Source organism: Saimiri boliviensis, chromosome 5, assembly GCF_048565385.1.
Source record: "Saimiri boliviensis isolate mSaiBol1 chromosome 5, mSaiBol1.pri, whole genome shotgun sequence".
NCBI classification, from domain to species: Eukaryota; Metazoa; Chordata; class Mammalia; order Primates; family Cebidae; genus Saimiri; species Saimiri boliviensis.
In genome coordinates this window covers 57,866,477-57,884,172 of record NC_133453.1, presented here as the reverse complement: position 1 = coordinate 57,884,172, position 17,696 = coordinate 57,866,477, and the positions used below count along the sequence as shown (strand labels likewise).

Here is a 17,696-nt window from a genome sequence, read left to right as displayed (position 1 = left end):
GTAGTTTTGAAATAATAATATCAAATGATACTTCAACGTTGCTATACTAAACTGTATAATAAGTAGGTAATAAATAAGTATATATTGTTTCTATTGATGACAAACAAAAATACCATGAAGGTTGGTAGGTAGTTTCCTACAGATTAAGGAAATGATACATTTCAGTTAAAGACTAGTAAAAAGAAATCCCTCTCTAAGTATCCTGACCCCATCTATGTAACCCTGGATTAAAACTTGATCTAGTCTAACTTCAATTTTCAGGCAAGAAATAGGCCCAGAATATCAGTTGACTTTCCTCAATGCAGATCATAAATAGATAACCTTAAGTCAAAATGGTTGGCTTTTAATTCACTGGCACTTCAAGAAGACCAGCAATGTGACCTTTGAATTTCATTTTACTGAAAGTATTTGCAAGGTCATATATCTAGAAAGCTACTTTTTAGGAATGAATGCAAGTGGCCTGTTAAAGAAAGTGCATATAAACTTGTTTGTCAGCCAGGAAAAAGAGTGAAAATAAAGGACTACAAATAATTCTGTTCATTTCATAGAACTTTATGTGATCATCCCAACCAGTTTCAAAAGTTCAAATCTAACAAAAGTAATTTGTAAAATGGTAGAAATATTATGGGTTTGCTTTATAAATAGAGTCTCAGTTCTTCAGGGAGCAGGGAGAGGATGGCTGTTTTAGGAGAGACAGACCTACCAAAACAAACAGAAATCCTCTGAATTTAAATAATCCAGGCTTTTAGATTGCGATTTGAGGTCACTTGGATCATGTTAGAATCATTTGTCACACTCTTGGTGGTGTAAATTAACACTTGTAGGGAATTACGCCAAGCATACTATCAAGAGGATATTAGGGACTTTTGTTTTTCAGTCAGGGTTTCATTAACTATCTGAGAAATAACCTGTTAGGATAAATTATTATACAATTGAAAATATAACAATAATACTCAATACTTTGTGAACATCTACTAGGTGGCAGGTACTATTCTAAGTGCTTCACTCACCTCACTTCCCTGAATCCTTAGGCAACATTATTATTAATATTATTATTATTATTATTATTTTGAGATGAAGTTTCACTCTTGTTGTCCAGGCTGGAGTGCAATGGCATGATCTCTGCTCACTGCAACCTCTGCCTCCCTAGTTCAACCCATTCTCTTGCCTCAGCCTCCCAAGTAGCTGGGATTACAGGTACCCACCACCATGCCCAGGTAATTTTTTTTCGTATTTTTTACAGAGATGGAATTTCATCGTGTTGGCCAACCTGGTCCTGAACTCTTGACCTTCAGGTGATCCACCCACCTCAGCCTCCTAAAGTGCTGGGATTACAGGTGTGAACCACCATGCCCAGCCTCCCTCACAGCAACCTTATAAGGTAGGGTTGAACAATTGTGGAAGCTAAGACACAGCTTGAAAGCTATCTGCCCAAAGTCTTCAAGGGGCTGGATCCCTCTGACAAATGCCAACCAAAATCTTGGCCTCTAGTTCAACTGCTTCCCAAGCTACAATCATGAGTAACCTACCCTCACCAATTCTGCCATATTCATATGCCACCTATCCTCTCACTTGCCTAATATTTTTCTTTAAATAGACTTTAAATATACTCCTTTTTTTATTGTACTTTAGGTTGTGGGGTGTATGTGTAGATCATGCAGGATTGTTGCATAGGTACATACATGGCAATGTGGTTTGCTGCCTCCATCCCCCCATCACCTATATCTGGCATGTCTCCCCATATTATCCCTCCACAACTTCCCCACCCCCACTGTGCCTCCACTAACCCCCAACCAGCAGACCCCAGTGTGTGATGCCCCGCTCCCTGAGTCCATGTGTTCTCATCGTTCAACACCTATCTATGAGTGAGAACATGCAGTGTTTGATTTTCTGTTCTTGTGTCAGTTTGCTGAGAATGATGGCTTCCAGATTAATCCATGTCCCTACAAAGGACACAAACTCATCATTTTTTATGGCTGCATAGTATTTCATGGTGTATATGTACTACATTTTCTTTGTCCAGTCTATCATTGATGGGCATTTGGGTTGGTTTCAGGTCTTTGCTGTTGTAAACAGTGCCACAGTGAACATACGTGTGCATGTGTCTTTATAATAGAATGATTTTTAATCCTTTGGGTATATACCCAGTAATGCGATTGCAGGGTCAAATGGAATTTCTATTTCTAGATTCTTGAGGAGTTGCCACACTGTCTTCCACAATAGTTGAATGAATTTACACTCCCACCAACAGTATAAAAGTGTTTCTATTTCTCCACATCCTTTCCAGCATCTGTTGTCTCCAGATTTTTTAATGATTGCCATTCTGATTATCTCAGTAGATGCAGAGAAGGCCTTTGACAAAATTCAACAGTGCTTTATGCTAAAAACTCTCAATAAACTAGGTACTGATGGAACCTATCTCAAAATAGTAAAGCTATTTATAACAAACTCACAGCCAATATCGTACTGAATGGGCAAAAACTAGAAGCATTCCCTTTGAAATCCGGCACTAGACAAGGATGCCCTCTCTCACCACTCCTACTCAATATAGTATTGGAAGTTATAGCCAGAGCAATCAGGCAACAAAAAGAAATAAAGCATATTCAATTAGGAAAGGAGGAAGTCAAATTGTCTCTATTTGCAGATGACATGATTGTATATTTAGAAGTCTCCATTGTCTCAGCCCAAAATCTCCTGAGACTGATAAGCAACTTCAGCAAATTCTCAGGATACAAAATCAACGTGCAGAAATCACAAGCATTCCTATAAAACAATAACAGACTAACAGAGAGCTAAATCAAGGACGAGCTCCCATTCACAATTGCTACAAAGAAAATAAAACACCTAGGAAAACAACTAACAAAGGATATAAAGGACCTCTTCAAGGAGAACTATACTCCTTTTAAAAAAATAGTTTTGTTCTATATAGTAATTTTCCCACAACAGAAATAAAGTTGATGTTCTTTTTGTATTTTTCTAATATATCAAATCCATAATTAAAAGATCACTTCTAATGTAGATATAAAAACCACAATTATTTTATTTAGTAGCTTACTTTGTACTTGCTATTTTTGACTTATCTAGCCCAACAATGCCTCCCTGCATGTGAGTAGGAAAATCATTGTTATGATTTTCATTTTAGAGATGAGAAAGACATGATTAGAGGTGTAACTATTCCAAGGCACCACACCCTAGGTGAATTTGGGAGATAGAATCACAAGCTATTACTCAGAACAATGCTCTAATTAATTTGTTATATTTACCAGCAATAGTACATGGTGTTTCAAAAATACCACAGAATTGGTTTGTGCAGTCTTTTCAACAGAAATACTAGTTCTGAGTAACACTGCATTCTTATTTCTTCATGGGAAGACTATTACCTTTGCTATAAAGCAGTATTTCCTTAAGTAGGCACATCTCTAAGTTGCTTCAGTTTTATTTTAAGACAATTTATATAGTTTATATTGCAGATAACTAGAATAAATTGGTGATCAAATTTAAAGTTACAGTCATTGGAGAAATGTAATGTAGGATGAATCAGATATTCTGTTTTTAATTGGTGTTTTGGCATCTGTGTAATATAGTTTGCCTTACATGCTGGGAAAAAGAAATCTGTTTTGATACCAGGGGAAATACTTTCTCTATTTTTTCCTCTCAGTTTTAATGCATTTGGAGAATAAGCAGTTGTACGTTTTCTTTTACTTTGTGGTATGCATGAAGGCAACCGTAAGAGAACGGACTGCACACTAGGCAGAAAAAAAAAAAAAAAAAAAAAAGAAGGCTGAAAAAGAAAATTCCACTTAATTCCCAAATGTGCTAGCTGCAACCCTGTAAAATTAGAGGAAGTAATACCTTATTCCATAAAGTGTTACATAAGATACAAATCAAGAAATAGGTAAATTATTTACTGGTTCACTAAAGAAAAACAAAACCTCTGATTCTGAGAAAAATACAACAGTTTACCTTAGCAAGGCCTAGACTTACACCCAATGCGTATGTGCTAGGCATCTAGATATGTAGGGAGTTTTACAGGTGATCTATGGAAAATGAAAAATTTATATGTACATTCATCTGCAAATCAGTGAGATTATACTCAACTTGGGGAAGCTAATACCTTGTCAAATGCCCAGAGATTTTAGTGTTTAAGTTCCACTGAAAGAGTTTAACAATGTGGGAGATAGTTGAGCTGGTTTTTGAAAGAGTTGTCTAAAATTGGGTGTATAGGTTGTATATGTTTTGGTGGCACGCAGGTAGGAGTATGCTCTTAGTGAAGGGATGAGGAGGTATGGTGGAGTCTGAGCAAAGGCAAGAGGTTGAAAAGAAAAAGATGTGCCAGGGAAGAAATGAAGCCCAGTTGAGAAAACGACTGAGCTCCAACCCACTGGCTGAAGCAATTATTTCTCCATCAAAGTGTCATTCTTTTCTTTTTTATGGCAATACACATTTTATTTATCCATACCAATTAACAGACATTTGGATTTCTTCCAGTAGTTAATTATGGTATTAATTGTACTAACTGTAATTGTATTATAGTAAATACAGTACAGCATTTAGCTATTATAAATAATGCTACTATCAAGGTGGGTACAAGTTTTTGCATGAACATGTGTTTTCAGTTTTCTTGGGTGTATATCTAGGATTGGGATTACTGTAATATGGTAACTCTGTTTAACTTTTTGAGGTGTTGCACAACTGCTCTCCAAGGTGAAATGACCATTTTACATTCCTACCAGAGTGTATGAAGGTTTCAATTTGCCCACATCCCAGAGTGTCATTCTTTTAAAGGAAGGCTCTGACATCTATTAAAATGCTATTATTCCTATAAGGGATCTTTGTGACTGAATTGCAGATCTTCTTTAAAGAAAGCAGGCTCTGAGAGCAGGGAGAAGATAAAAATATACGGGCATTGACTGAAGGCAGAGAAGTTGGGGGTGGCAATGGAGAGAGAAGCTCTGGAGTGGTGAAGTTAAAACCATTGAAATCACTTTATCTCTTGTAAACAGTGGCAGGAACCAGCTATGGAAATTATCCAATTTGGCTCTTAGAGGCAAGTTGATGTGAGAGGCAACATGGGGCTGCTCTCATTTCTCAATTAGGATGAAAAGATTAGATAAAAATCGAGTCTAATGTTGGAGACACTGAAGGGTAGGAGGTTTGGAGGCAGGTGAGGGATGAGAAATTACTTAGTGGGTACAATGTACTCTATTCAGGTGATGGCTGCACTAAAGCCCAGATTCACTGCACAATATAGCTACATACCTAAACTGCAGTTGTATGCCCTAAATCTATAGAAAATAAAAATAAAATTGATTGTGAGAAATGTGCCAAAACTTCATACTTTCTTTATCTTTTATAAATGGAACAAATTAAGTATAGAATGTAGATTTTAAGTATCTACCTAAGTGAGTTTCAAAAGCTAGAACTTGGAAAAAGTAATTTGTAAAATGAAGCAAACGTTTTGGCTTTAAGTACTCTGAATAAAATATTCTGGTTAATTGAGTTTTCTATGTAAGGCTGGATTAAGAAAACAAAACAAACAAACTTCAACTGCCTTTAGTTAAAATGTCAGCAGATAAATCCATTTCTGTGCCTCAGTGGAGAAGGCTGAATATGATTGAACTTGTTTTGATGATGACAATACTGTAAAAAGAAAACCAAAAAATCCCAAGGTGCATTGTTCTAAACATAAACCATTTATTCTCACTCTCCTATACATGTACACTAAATATGTATATATATATATATATATATATATATATATATATATATGTGTGTGTGTGTGTGTGTGTGTGTGTGTCAAATAAACAGGTATCATTCATCTTTATCATGAATGCCTCTAGGAAGTTGATATGGTTTGGCTGCATCCCCACCCACATCTCACCCCACATATCCAGGGTGGGGCCAGATGAAGAGAATTGAATCATGGGGGAGGGGGGCAATTTCCCCATACTGTTCTCATAGCAGTGAATACGTCTTCCAAGATCTGATGATTTAATAAATGGGAGTTCTCCTGAACAAACTCTCTTGCCTGCCGCCATGTAAGCCATCCCTTTGCTTCTCCTTTGCCTTCTGCCATGATTGTGATGGCTCCCTAGCCATGTGGAGCTGTGAGTCCATTAAACCTCTTTCTTTCATAAATTAGTCTCAAGTACATCTTTATTAGCAGTGTGAGAACAGACTACTACAGAAATCACTTAAAAATCAATTCTTAAATTTTCTGGTTCGTTACCATTTCTCAATTTACAAGTTAAAAAATTAAATGAAGGTTCTACTTTCAATGTGGAATTTTATAACATAATATTATACTAACAGATTATTTTTCAAGTTGCTCAGCTTTAAGAGTGTCAGAAAGAAAACCAACAATACATTCATATTATATAATTTTACCACATGAAATCTCTGACTTATAATTTTTCATAAGGTTCTGAGCTCTTGTTTTGTTTTGTTTTTAACGGGCCCAAATATGAATATAAAAAAGATGTCAAATTTTAAATTCTAGAGTTTTGTTTTTGTTTTTGTTTTTGTTTTTGAGACAGCGTGTCACTCTGGTTACCCAGGCTGGAGTGCAGTGGTGCTATCATGACTCACTGTAACCGGCACCTCCTGGGCTCGGGTGATCCTCCCAACAGCAGATTCCCAAGTAGCTGAAACTACAGGAGCACACCACCATGCCCAGCTACTTTTTAAAAATATGTTTTGTAGAGATGGGGTTTCATCATGTTGCCCAGGCTGGTCTTGAACTCCCAGATTCAAGCAATATACTTGCAGCCTCCCAATGTGTTGGGATTACAGGCATGAACCACCATGTCCAGCTGGGAAATTCTGGCTCTTTATACAATAACCTTAAAATGATGCAATACACAACCACATTTATATGTTAAATTCTTCTATCTGATTAAATATGAACTAGAGACACTAGATATACACATGTAGAATAAACACATATCATTCATCTTTATCATGAATGGCTCTAGGAAATTGATATGATTTGGCTGTGTCCCCACCTATGTCTCACCTTGAACTATAATATTCCCAACATGTCAAGGGCAGGGCCAGGTGAAGATAATTGAATCATGAGGGAAGTTTCTCCCATGCAGTTCTCGTGGTAGTGTTAGGTCGTCATGAGATCTGATGGTTATATAAATGGGAGCTCCCCTGCATGAGCTTTCTTGCCTGCCACCATGTAAGCTATGACTTTGCTTCTCCTATGCCTTCACCATGATTGTGAGGCTTCCCCAGCCATATCAATAATCTGTCTATATGTATTTTAGTATGAAGTGCTATTATAGCTCAAATCATTTAATCAAAAGTTATCTGTGCAAGTTTATATTTATTAAGAACAATATTGGTAGCAACAGTAAAAACAATAGTAAACATTCGGAAAACGCTTACTATGTGCCAAGCACTGTGCTTGGAGCTTCACAAATTTTGTCATTTTGTCCTTTCAACATTTTTTTTTAACCCAAGGGCATACATCACATAAGTGAGAGAGCTGGGCTTTTAACCCCAGAGCCATGAACTTTATTACTTAGTTGAAGAGTTTGGTCACAGAGTGCTAAAGCCCTGACTCAAAGGGGAAAGCATCTATTGATTTGAAAGGATGACAGCATTCCTGGTCATCTGGAAAAATAAAACGGTGAAGTTTCCAGTAGGGAAATGTGGAGTAAACATGACATTTTTCATTCCTTCCCTGACAAGCTACTAGGATTTGAAATTCAGTTCTTCAGGGGTGGCTGAATAGTATGATATTAAGAAGTGTGAGCAGCATTTGTAAGAAATAAGATTCTCTTTTTACTACTATTCTCTGCAATAAAGCCAGCAGTAGAAGATGAGCTAAAAAGAACCCAAGTAGCAAGGTCTGCACAAGTCCTCTACCCTTGGGGATTTCAAAGTAAAGCGCTGCTAATACCCTAAAGGAGAAATAATAGACATTGGGACTCCAAGAATAATGAGAAGCTATCCTATTTAAAATCCAGTATAAATATATAACTGAAGTATCTATGCTTAAAAAATCAAAAGATGTAGAGAAGCACAAACGCTGTTATCATTTTTAAGACAGAGTCTTGCTCTGTTGCCCAGGCTGGAGTGCAATGGTGTGATGTTGGCTCACTGCAACCTCCACCTCCTGGGTTCAAGCGATTCTCCTGCCTCAGCCACCTGAGTAGCTGGAATTATAGGCACACACCACCACACCCAGCTAAGTTTTGTATTTTTAGTTGAGTCGGGGTTTCACCATGTTGGCCAGGCTAGTCTCAAACTCCTGATCTCAGGTGTCTGCCTGCCTTGGCCTTCCAAAGTGCTGGGATTACAGGTGCAAGCCACTGCACCCGGCCTGTTTTGATGAATTATGACTCTCTGATCTGCAACCCCATGGCTAAGCATCCATCGTAGATCTTAGAGATCTCAAATTGTGCACACTTTGTATATTCAAACAGCAGACACGGACTTCATATTTTATAGAAGCCTCATCTAAGATGGAAGGGGTAATGTGGGAACACAGAAGCCTTCGGAATGAATCCCATTACTATTTTTGTGATGAATTACTATTTTTGAGTTGATATGAACTTAAACTGAATATCTATCACTAACTCTACAAAATTTTCCTGACATGGATCAAAATTAGTGCATGACTTCCAAGATCACTAACTACCAGTTGTCTCACTAGAGAATGGGCTTTGGTTATATTCTGAAGATGACACTGTAATAAACTTTGAGCATCAGCTTCTTGTAGGTTTTCACAATCTTCCCATGAAAACATACTGAATCCTACCTGAAGAGGTCTTTTAGATCACTTTTTCTTTCCTTTTCACTTTGTATAACTTTTTTTCTTTGGAGAAAGAGCAAAATACAGAAATTAAGGACAGATGACAGAGATCAAATACTTTAGTCATATATTTTTTTGCATGATTACTGGGAATTTTCTAGATTCCTATAAATAACAAGAGAAAATTATATCAGCCAAAGTATGAAGAGCAGTCCTAGAATAAGTAAAATTAGGAAAGCTGAAGAATTTGGGCTGTAGACAGTCTAAATCTAGGCATACTATAAGAGATAAAAACTAAAATAGTAAAAATTCCTTCAGGAAAGAATTGAATCGACATTCAAGCCAAGTTTAGTGGATTAGCTAAAGTGTCCTCTTTTTGAGAAAATTTAAGTTTACAGAACATTCTTTTTTAGAATCCTTTTTTTCCCCAAGGGTTCTGTGACAAGTCTATGAAGTGGCAGAATCCTTGACAGAAAGTATCTAGATAAAGATGGTTCATTTATAATTATATAGAGTGAGCAACTGTATTAACCATTCAGAACAAGCCAATTCCATTGCTACATTTACTCATACAGAAAACTGGCTGGATTTGAGAGATATTTAGGGATAAACTTCATAGACTATCATAATAGGTTAACTAAGAATGGAAAGGTAATAGAAATAACCTACCAAGATAATTCATCATACAGCCATCCACCTGACTGATTGATGGACAGTACCATTGCATGTTTTGTCATGAATTACGCATAATCTCATACCAAAATCGTCATGAGGAAGTAATGTTTTTTCCATAGCACACTTCTTTAAGGAAGCTTTCTATAAAATATCCACTTAGTCTGAAGGTATATACATGAGCCCAGGAGGACAAAAAATTAATATAGGCTGAGTGCTTGGCTCATGCCTATAATCCAAGCACTTTGGGAGGCTGAGGAGAGAGGATCACTTGAGTCCAGGAGTTGAAGAGCAGCCTGTGGAACATAGTGAGACCACATCTCTATAAAAGTAAAAATTTAGCCAGGCATGGTAGTATGTGCCTGTAATCCTAGCTATTCTGGAGACTGAGGCAGAAGGATGTCTTTGGCCCAGAAGTTTGAGGCTGCAGTGAGCTGTAATTATGCCATGGCACTTTAGGCTGGAAGACACAGTGAAACTCTTTCTCAAATTAAAAAAGAATTATTGTAGAAAATGCCAAGTTCTAAACACTTTATATATATTGACTCATTTAATCCTCCTAACAGCTCTTGAGACAGAGATTATTTTTGTGATCCTTATTTTATAAATGAGCAAACTGAAACACAAAAAAGTTTAAATAAATTGTCCAAAATTACATAACTACTAAGTAAGCAACCAGAATCGAACAAGATAGTCTAGTTTTAGAGTCCTCGATCTTCACTGTATATTATGCTGCCTCCCTGGGTATAATGTACTGCCTCTTATATTTTTGGCTTTTCTTAGTGTGATGATTAATTTTAGGTGTCAACTTGACTGGATTGAGGGCTGGTGAAGTACTGATTTTGGGTATGGCTGTAAGAGTGTGTCCAGAAGAGACTGACCCATGAGTCAGTAAACTGGGCCACTCTCAATGAGGGCAGGCACCGTCCAATCATTTAGGGATGTGAGTAGAGTAATGCAGGCAGGAGAAGAGGGACACTGGACTTGCTTGGCTTTCTCTTTTGGCCTCTCTGTCTCTCCCATCCTGAGTAGAACACTTTTTCATCCTTTACCCTTGGACACCAGACTCCAGGTTCTTTGGCCTTTAAATTCTGAGACTTGCACCAGTCGCTTCCTGGGGGGTCTAAGGCCTTTGGCCTCAGACTGGGGCTGCATTCTTGGTCTCCTTGCTTTTGAGGCTTTCAGACCCTGATGAAATCACACTACCCGCTTCCCTGAAAGCAGTGCTACCAACTGCTTCTTCATCTTGCAGGCGGCCTCTGGTGGTGAGACTTCACCATTGTGACAGTGTGAGCCAATTTTCCCTATAAATTCTGTTTCATATATATCCCATTGGTTCTGTCCCCCTGGAGAACCCTGGAATACAGACACTGCCAGGAATGGTTCTAGAGGAACAGTATTTTTTAAATGAATTTCTTGAATTGGTTTTGGGATTTCTGAAACTGACTTTCTAATCTGATTAAACCTAAATAGTCTTTGGCATGAACTGTTTATAGATATAATAAATGCACCTGATACTCCTAATTCACCACTTGCAGGAGGTAAGGAGTTTAGTGACTCTCTGCATACTTTCAAACTATTGTGGGAAACCAAGGAATAATAATGAAGTGAATTAGTTGCTCTTAATATCACTGGACAAAGTGAAAAAAGAAAAAGATGCTGAGCTCAGGACTTTCAACTCCCAGCTCCAGATGCATACATACCCTAAAAGTTTCTAAGTGTGTCCTGAAGGAGAATCTCCTATTCTGTAGCCATAGGACTTAAACTGCTGAAAATCAGACACAAGTCCTCTGCATGCCATCAGCTGAGTTACAAGAGAGGTGAACTCTAACCCCTTCCTGGTGTCTATAGCTAAAAACAGAATCATCTAAATGGGGATGGGAATGTGTGGGATGATCCTGATGGAGCTGGGGACATTGAGCTCCTAAATTCTGATGAGTATTTTTTGCCAGAGTGAGTGTCCTCTTCACCCCCAGAGGCAGCGGCACCCCCACCCACAGTGCTATCTCCTTTCCACCCCTCTCTGAGATTAACTGCATTGCTGGGAAAAAAAGTAATGGTCTCCCCTGCAGCAGTTGCCAGGCAAGACAATGCTGGTTCTCCTCAGGATCTACCCTTAACCACTCCTCATGTTTGTAAACCTATAACTAGACTCAAATCCCAGAGGGAAGGTTCAGAGCGTGACCAAAGAGGAAGTGTGCTATACTCCAAAAGAACTACTTGAGTGTTCTAACTGATACCAGCAGAAATCCAAGGAACATCTGTCGGAATGGACATTAAGGATGTGGGATTGTGGTGGAAGAAACACAAAGGATGAGGCCAAATTTATTGATGTGAGCCCACTAAGCAGGTATTCTGCATTTAATATTGCAGCTCAAGGAGTGAAAAAAAAGGCAGTATAAGTTTATTTGGCCAACTGGCTGAAAGATGGATCAAAAGATAGCCCACCCCATGAGTGAGCTGGGGATGCCTGATCTACCTTGGTTTCACTTACTGGAGGGAATTAAAATGCTTGGAAAAATTGGAATGCTACAGTGGTCTTGTTGCATAAAACCTACTCACCCACACTGGGAAGGTCCAGAAGATACACCTTTCACTCATATATTAAGAAATAGATTTGTGAGGGTAGCACTAGAATTTTTAAAGATCTCTGTGATTGGTCTCTGCATTCCAGACCTTACAGTGGGAACTACAATCACTCAATCAGAAAACAAATGCCGAGTGGAGGACCAGCCCCCGGCCTGTCCCCGGGCCTTGTGGCTGTTGTAGCGGGTTCCGCCTTCCGTCCCCTCCGCCCTCAACGTATACCGCGCCGCCTCTCGGGAGCCGCCCGGGCCCGCGGGGCGTCGCAGGCGGCCCGGGCCCTGCCCGCCTCCCTCCCAGCGCCCCTAGGTGTCCTCCGCGGCCGGCGCCAGCGAGGCCGAGGAGCTGCACTACCCGCAGGGCGAGCACCGCAGCGACTACGACCTCGAGGCGCTGCTGGGCGTCCAGTAATGCTTGGCCCTCCTGCGTGTCGCTTCCTCCTAGAGGAAGATGTGGATGAATATGTGAAACTCAGCCACGAAGAGCAGCAAAAAAGACTGCAGGCGATCATAAAGAAAATCGACTTGGACTCAGATGGCTTTCTCACCGAAAGCGAACTCAGCTCATGGATGCAGATGTCTTTTAAGCATTATGCTATGCAAGAAGCAAAACAACAGTTTGTTGAATAGGATAAAAACAACGATGGTACTGTTACATGGGATGAATACAGCATTCAGATGTATGATCGTGTGATTGATTTTGATGAGAACACGGCTCTGGATGATGCAGAAGAAGAGTCCTTTAGGCAGCTTCACTTAGAGGACAAGAAGCGATTTGAAAAAGCTAACCAGGATTCAGGTCCCGGTTTGAGTCTTGAAGAATTTATTGCTTTTGAGCATCCTGAAGAACTTGATTATATGACAGAATTTGTCATTCATGAAGCTTTAGAAGAACATGACAAAAATGGTGATGGATTTGTTAGTTTGGAAGAATTTCTTGGTGATTACAGGCGGGATCCAACTGCAAATGAAGATCCAGAATGGATACTTGTTGAGAAAGACAGATTCGTGAATGCCCAAGAGCTGTTATCTTGGGTAGTACCTAATAATCAGGGCACTGCGCAAGAGGAGGCTCTTCATCTGATTGATGGAATGGATTTGAATGGTGACAAAAAGCTCTCTGAAGAAGAGATTCTGGAAAACCAGGACTTGTTTCTTACCAGTGAAGCCACAGATCATGGCAGACAGCTCCATGATGACTATTTCTATCATGATGAGCTTTAATCTCCAAGTCCATCTCAGTAGAGTACTGGATCCTTTTATAATTTGTTACCAGCTTTACTTTTGTGATAAAATATTGATGTTGTATTTTATACTCTTAAGTCTTACCACAGTCAGAATTACCTTAATGTAGATTATAATTTTGGTCTTTTAGGAAAAAAACAAAAACAAAAACAAAAACAAAAACAAAAAAACTGATATTTATTTCAAAATCTATTGGAGAAAAAAAAACATTAATATTGTGCCATATGACAACAAAGTCTTTCCTAAATACTCCATCTGTTTAGTACTGTATTGTGGAATATTTTAGTTCTATTTCCATACTTGAAGAAATGGAGAATTTTAGAGATGCCTGAACAATATCATTTAAGTAGTATGTGATTGAGCTATCAATTTTTATGTGTGTTCTAAGTAGATTTAATTTGAGAACTGACAGGACAATGTTTGTAGGTTTAGCATTTTGTTTAAAACCTTTAAAGGAAACTTTAGAAGGACTTAGACCTCACATATTAATGTTGAGAAGTTCTGCTTAATTTTGAAATGGTTTCTATAAAGGGTTTTATTGTATGAAATAGAACTTTATATTTTTGCATATGTATAGATAGTAATTATATTTAATGTGTAACTATAACATTATGGTGAGTGAAATTTGACATTGTCCAGACCTTTTTCATTTTTGAGTGATTAAAAATGAAATGTCCTAAAAAAAAAAAAAAAGAAAGAAAAAGAAAACGAATGCCATGGGAATAATTGGATCCCTGGGTGGAAGGGGCCAGGTGATGGCATTCAAATGCCAAAGGCAAGGTGGGTAGTTACCAGAATTAACAGCAGAGGCAAAGCAATAATCAGAATAATCTGACTTGTGTAGACCTCCAGTATTGGCTAATTAATTATGTTTAAGTCCTATGGCTATATAATAGGAGATTCTCCTTCAGGACACACTTAGATATTCCTAGAAGTAAAATAGATGGGAAACTTACTATGCTTTTACTTGAACTGTAGAAGCACAAAATTTCTAGGTCAAGTGAACAAAAGTCTAACTCGAATCATAACAACAGGGAATCACTACCCCTCAATCAATTTCTAGACTTGAGCCAATTTACAGAGAGCCCTTTAAGTGAATGGGAGACCAGGTCCCCTTGAGGAGAGACCCTGGTGCACTACATAAAATTTATACTGTTACTCTTTCTCCTATACTTCCTCAAAGGGACCTCTGGCCTTTTATCAGGGAAAGGAAAATAATCAGACTTTTCAGGGACAACTGGCTATTGGCTCGGAACTGACATTTGATTTCAAGAAACTGAAAACATCACTGTGGCCCTCCAGTTAGTAGAGGCTTTGGGGAGTCAGCTGATTAATGGAGCTTTAGCTCAGGTCCAGTGGTCCCCAAACTCATTCTGTAGTTATTTCTCCAGTTCCAAGTGCACAATTCGAATAGACAGACTTAGCAGTGGGCAGAATTCCTACATTGGTTCTCTAACTAGTGGGTGAGGGTCATTATGATAGAAAAGGCCAAATGGAAGCTATTAGAACTGCCTGTACCTAGGACAATAGTAAATAGAAAACAAGGTAGCATTCTTAAAGGGTTGCAGAGACTAGTGCAACCATCAAGGAATTGAAAGATGCAGAGGTGATGATTTTCATATCCTCATTTAACTCTCCTATTTGGCTTGTGCAGAAGACAGATAGATCCTGGAAAATGGCAATGGCTAATATTGTAAGCTTAACCAAGTGGTGACTCTAATTGCAACTGCTATACCTGATGTAGTTTCATTCTTGAACACATTAACACATCTGGTGCCTGTTATGCAGCTATTGTTCTGGTAAATGCTTTTTCTCCATACCTGTCCATAAGGCCCACCAGAAGCAGTTTGATTTCACTGGCAAGGCCAGCAATACATCTCTGGCCTCCTACCTCAGGGGTATATAAACTCTTCAGCCCTATGTCATGATTTAGTTTGCAGGGTTCCTGATTGCTTTTCCCTTCCACAAGACATCACCCTGTTCACTTCATTGATGATGTTATGTTAATTGGACCTAGTAAACAAGAAGTAACAACTACTATGGATTTGTTGGCAAGACGTGTATTGTCAGGGGTTGGGAAATAAATCCAACTAAACTTTAGGGGCCTTCTACCTCAGTGAAATTTCTAAGAATCCAATGGTGTGGAGCCTGTCAAGATAACCCTTCTGAAGTAAACTGTGAATGGTTGCATCTGGCCCCTCCTACAACTGAGAAAGAGGCACAACGCCTAGTGGACCTATTTGGACTATGGAGGCAACACATTTGGGTGTGTTACCCTGGCCCATTTACTGTGTAACACAAAAATCTTCTTGTTTTGAGTGGGGCACGGAACAGGAAAAGACTCTGCAACAGGTCCAGGCTGCTATGCAACCTGCTCTACCACTTGGGCCATATGACCCAGCAGCTCCAACGGTGCTTGCATACTTGCAGTATCAGTGGCAGACAGGGAAGCTGTTTGGAGCCTTTGGCAGAGCCCGATAGGTAAATCACAACAGAGGTCTTTAGGATCCTGGAATGAGGCCCTGGCATCATCTGCGGGTAACTACTCTCCTTTTGAGAGACAGCTCTTGGCCTGCTACTAGGCCTTAGTAAAAGCTGAATTCTTAGCCTTGGGCCACCAAATTACCATGTGACCTTAACTGCCTACCATTAACTGGGTGTTATTTGGCCCATGAAGCCATAAAGTTGGGCAGACACAGCAGTAGTCTATCATCAGATGGTAGTGGCATACACATGAATGGGCTGAAGCAGGTCCTGAAGGCTCAAGTAAGTTACATGAAGCAGCCCAAATGCCCATAGTCCTCTCTCCTTCTACACTGCCTCCTCTCTCCCAGTTTGTACTGTGCTCTCATGGGCAGTTCCCTACAATCAATTGACACAGGATGAGAATACCTGGTCCAGTGGTTTGGCTGGATGGCCAAGGACTCAGAAGGAACATATTTAGAATACTAATAACAGAATATTGGGGAAGAGTTATGCATATAGACCTCTCTTAGTGGGCAAAAAAAATGTACAAATATTTGTATTCCATGTGAATACTCATCAAAAAATAACACCAGCAGAGGAGGCTGTTAATCATCAAGTGAACAGGATGACCCATTCTGTGGATACCAGTCAGCCTCCTCCTCAGCAACCTCTGTCATTGCCCAATGGGCTCAGGAACAAAGTGACCATGGTGGTAGGGATAGAGGTGAATCATAGGCTCAGCAACATGGGCTTCAACTCACTAAAACTGATCTTGGCTATTGCCATTGCTGTAGACTGAGCACTCAGAGACCAACAGTAAGCACTCAGAGGCCAGAGACTGAGCACTTGGAGACCAACAGTGAGCCCTGATGTGGCACCATTTCCCAGGGCATATTGATTCCCTTAAACTACTTCCATTACAGAAGGGCAGCATTTTGTCCTTACTGGCATAGACACTTATTATGGATATGGATTTGTCTTCCCTGCGTACAATGCTATTGCCAAAACTACCATTTGTAGACTTACATAATGATTTATTCACTGCCATCCTATTCCACACAGCATTGTTTCTGACTAAGGAACTCACTTCTCAAAGAAAAAGTGCAGCAACTGGCTCATGCTCATAGAATTCACTAGTCTTAGCATGTTTCTCTTCATTCTGAAAAAGCTGGCTTAATAGAGTGATATAGCGGCCTTTGGAAGTCAGAGTTACAGTACCAGGTAGGTTATGGTATTTCACAGGGCTAAGACAGAGTTCTCCAGAAAGTTGTATATGTTCTGAATCAGCATCCAATATATGGAACTGTTTCTCCCATAGCCAAGAGTCACAGGTCCAGGAATCAATGGGTAGAAATGGAAGTGGAACTACTTACCATCATCCCTAGTGACCCACTAGCAGAAGTTTTTCTCACTGTTCCTGCAATATTATGTTCTTCTGGCCTAGTTCTGGAGGGAACTTGGTTCCAGAGGGAACTTGGTTCCAGAGGAAAGAATGCTTCTACCAGGAGACACAAAAATGATTCCATTGAACTAGGAATTAACACTGTGACTGAGCTGCTTTGGGTTCCTCATGATTCTTGAGTCAACGGGCTTAAAAGAGAGTTAGGGTGTTGGCTAGGGTGACTGATTTAGGCTACTAAGGGGAAACTGGCCTATTGCTCCACAATGGTGATAAAAAAGAGTATTTCTGGAACACAGAGGACTGAGAGAGAAGAAGACCCACTCTCATGTAATGTACATCCTATGTTCATTTATGCCTCACAGGGTCTGTATTACACAATAGATGCATATATATTTAGCAGGTTTGGGAAAAAAGCTATACATATTTATGAGCAGAGTCAAGCACACTACATTTGATTTGGAATTAATACCAACGTAATTATAAAGATCATTTACCATGCATAACATACAAAATTGCATTTTAAGATGTTTCAAATATAAACAATATATAAAGTTTAGTGAACTAT

The 17,696-nt window shown here is 39.2% G+C and overlaps 1 protein-coding gene and 1 pseudogene across 7 annotated transcripts in view; one reads left to right on the top strand and one right to left on the bottom strand.

Annotated features, from left to right (window-relative positions):
• The window catches only part of PDE1A (phosphodiesterase 1A), a 524,243-nt gene that overhangs the window by 10,084 nt on the left and 496,463 nt on the right, over nt 1-17,696 (bottom strand). The window lies entirely within an intron of this gene.
• LOC101045420 (reticulocalbin-2 pseudogene) lies at nt 12,430-14,060 on the top strand (annotated as a pseudogene).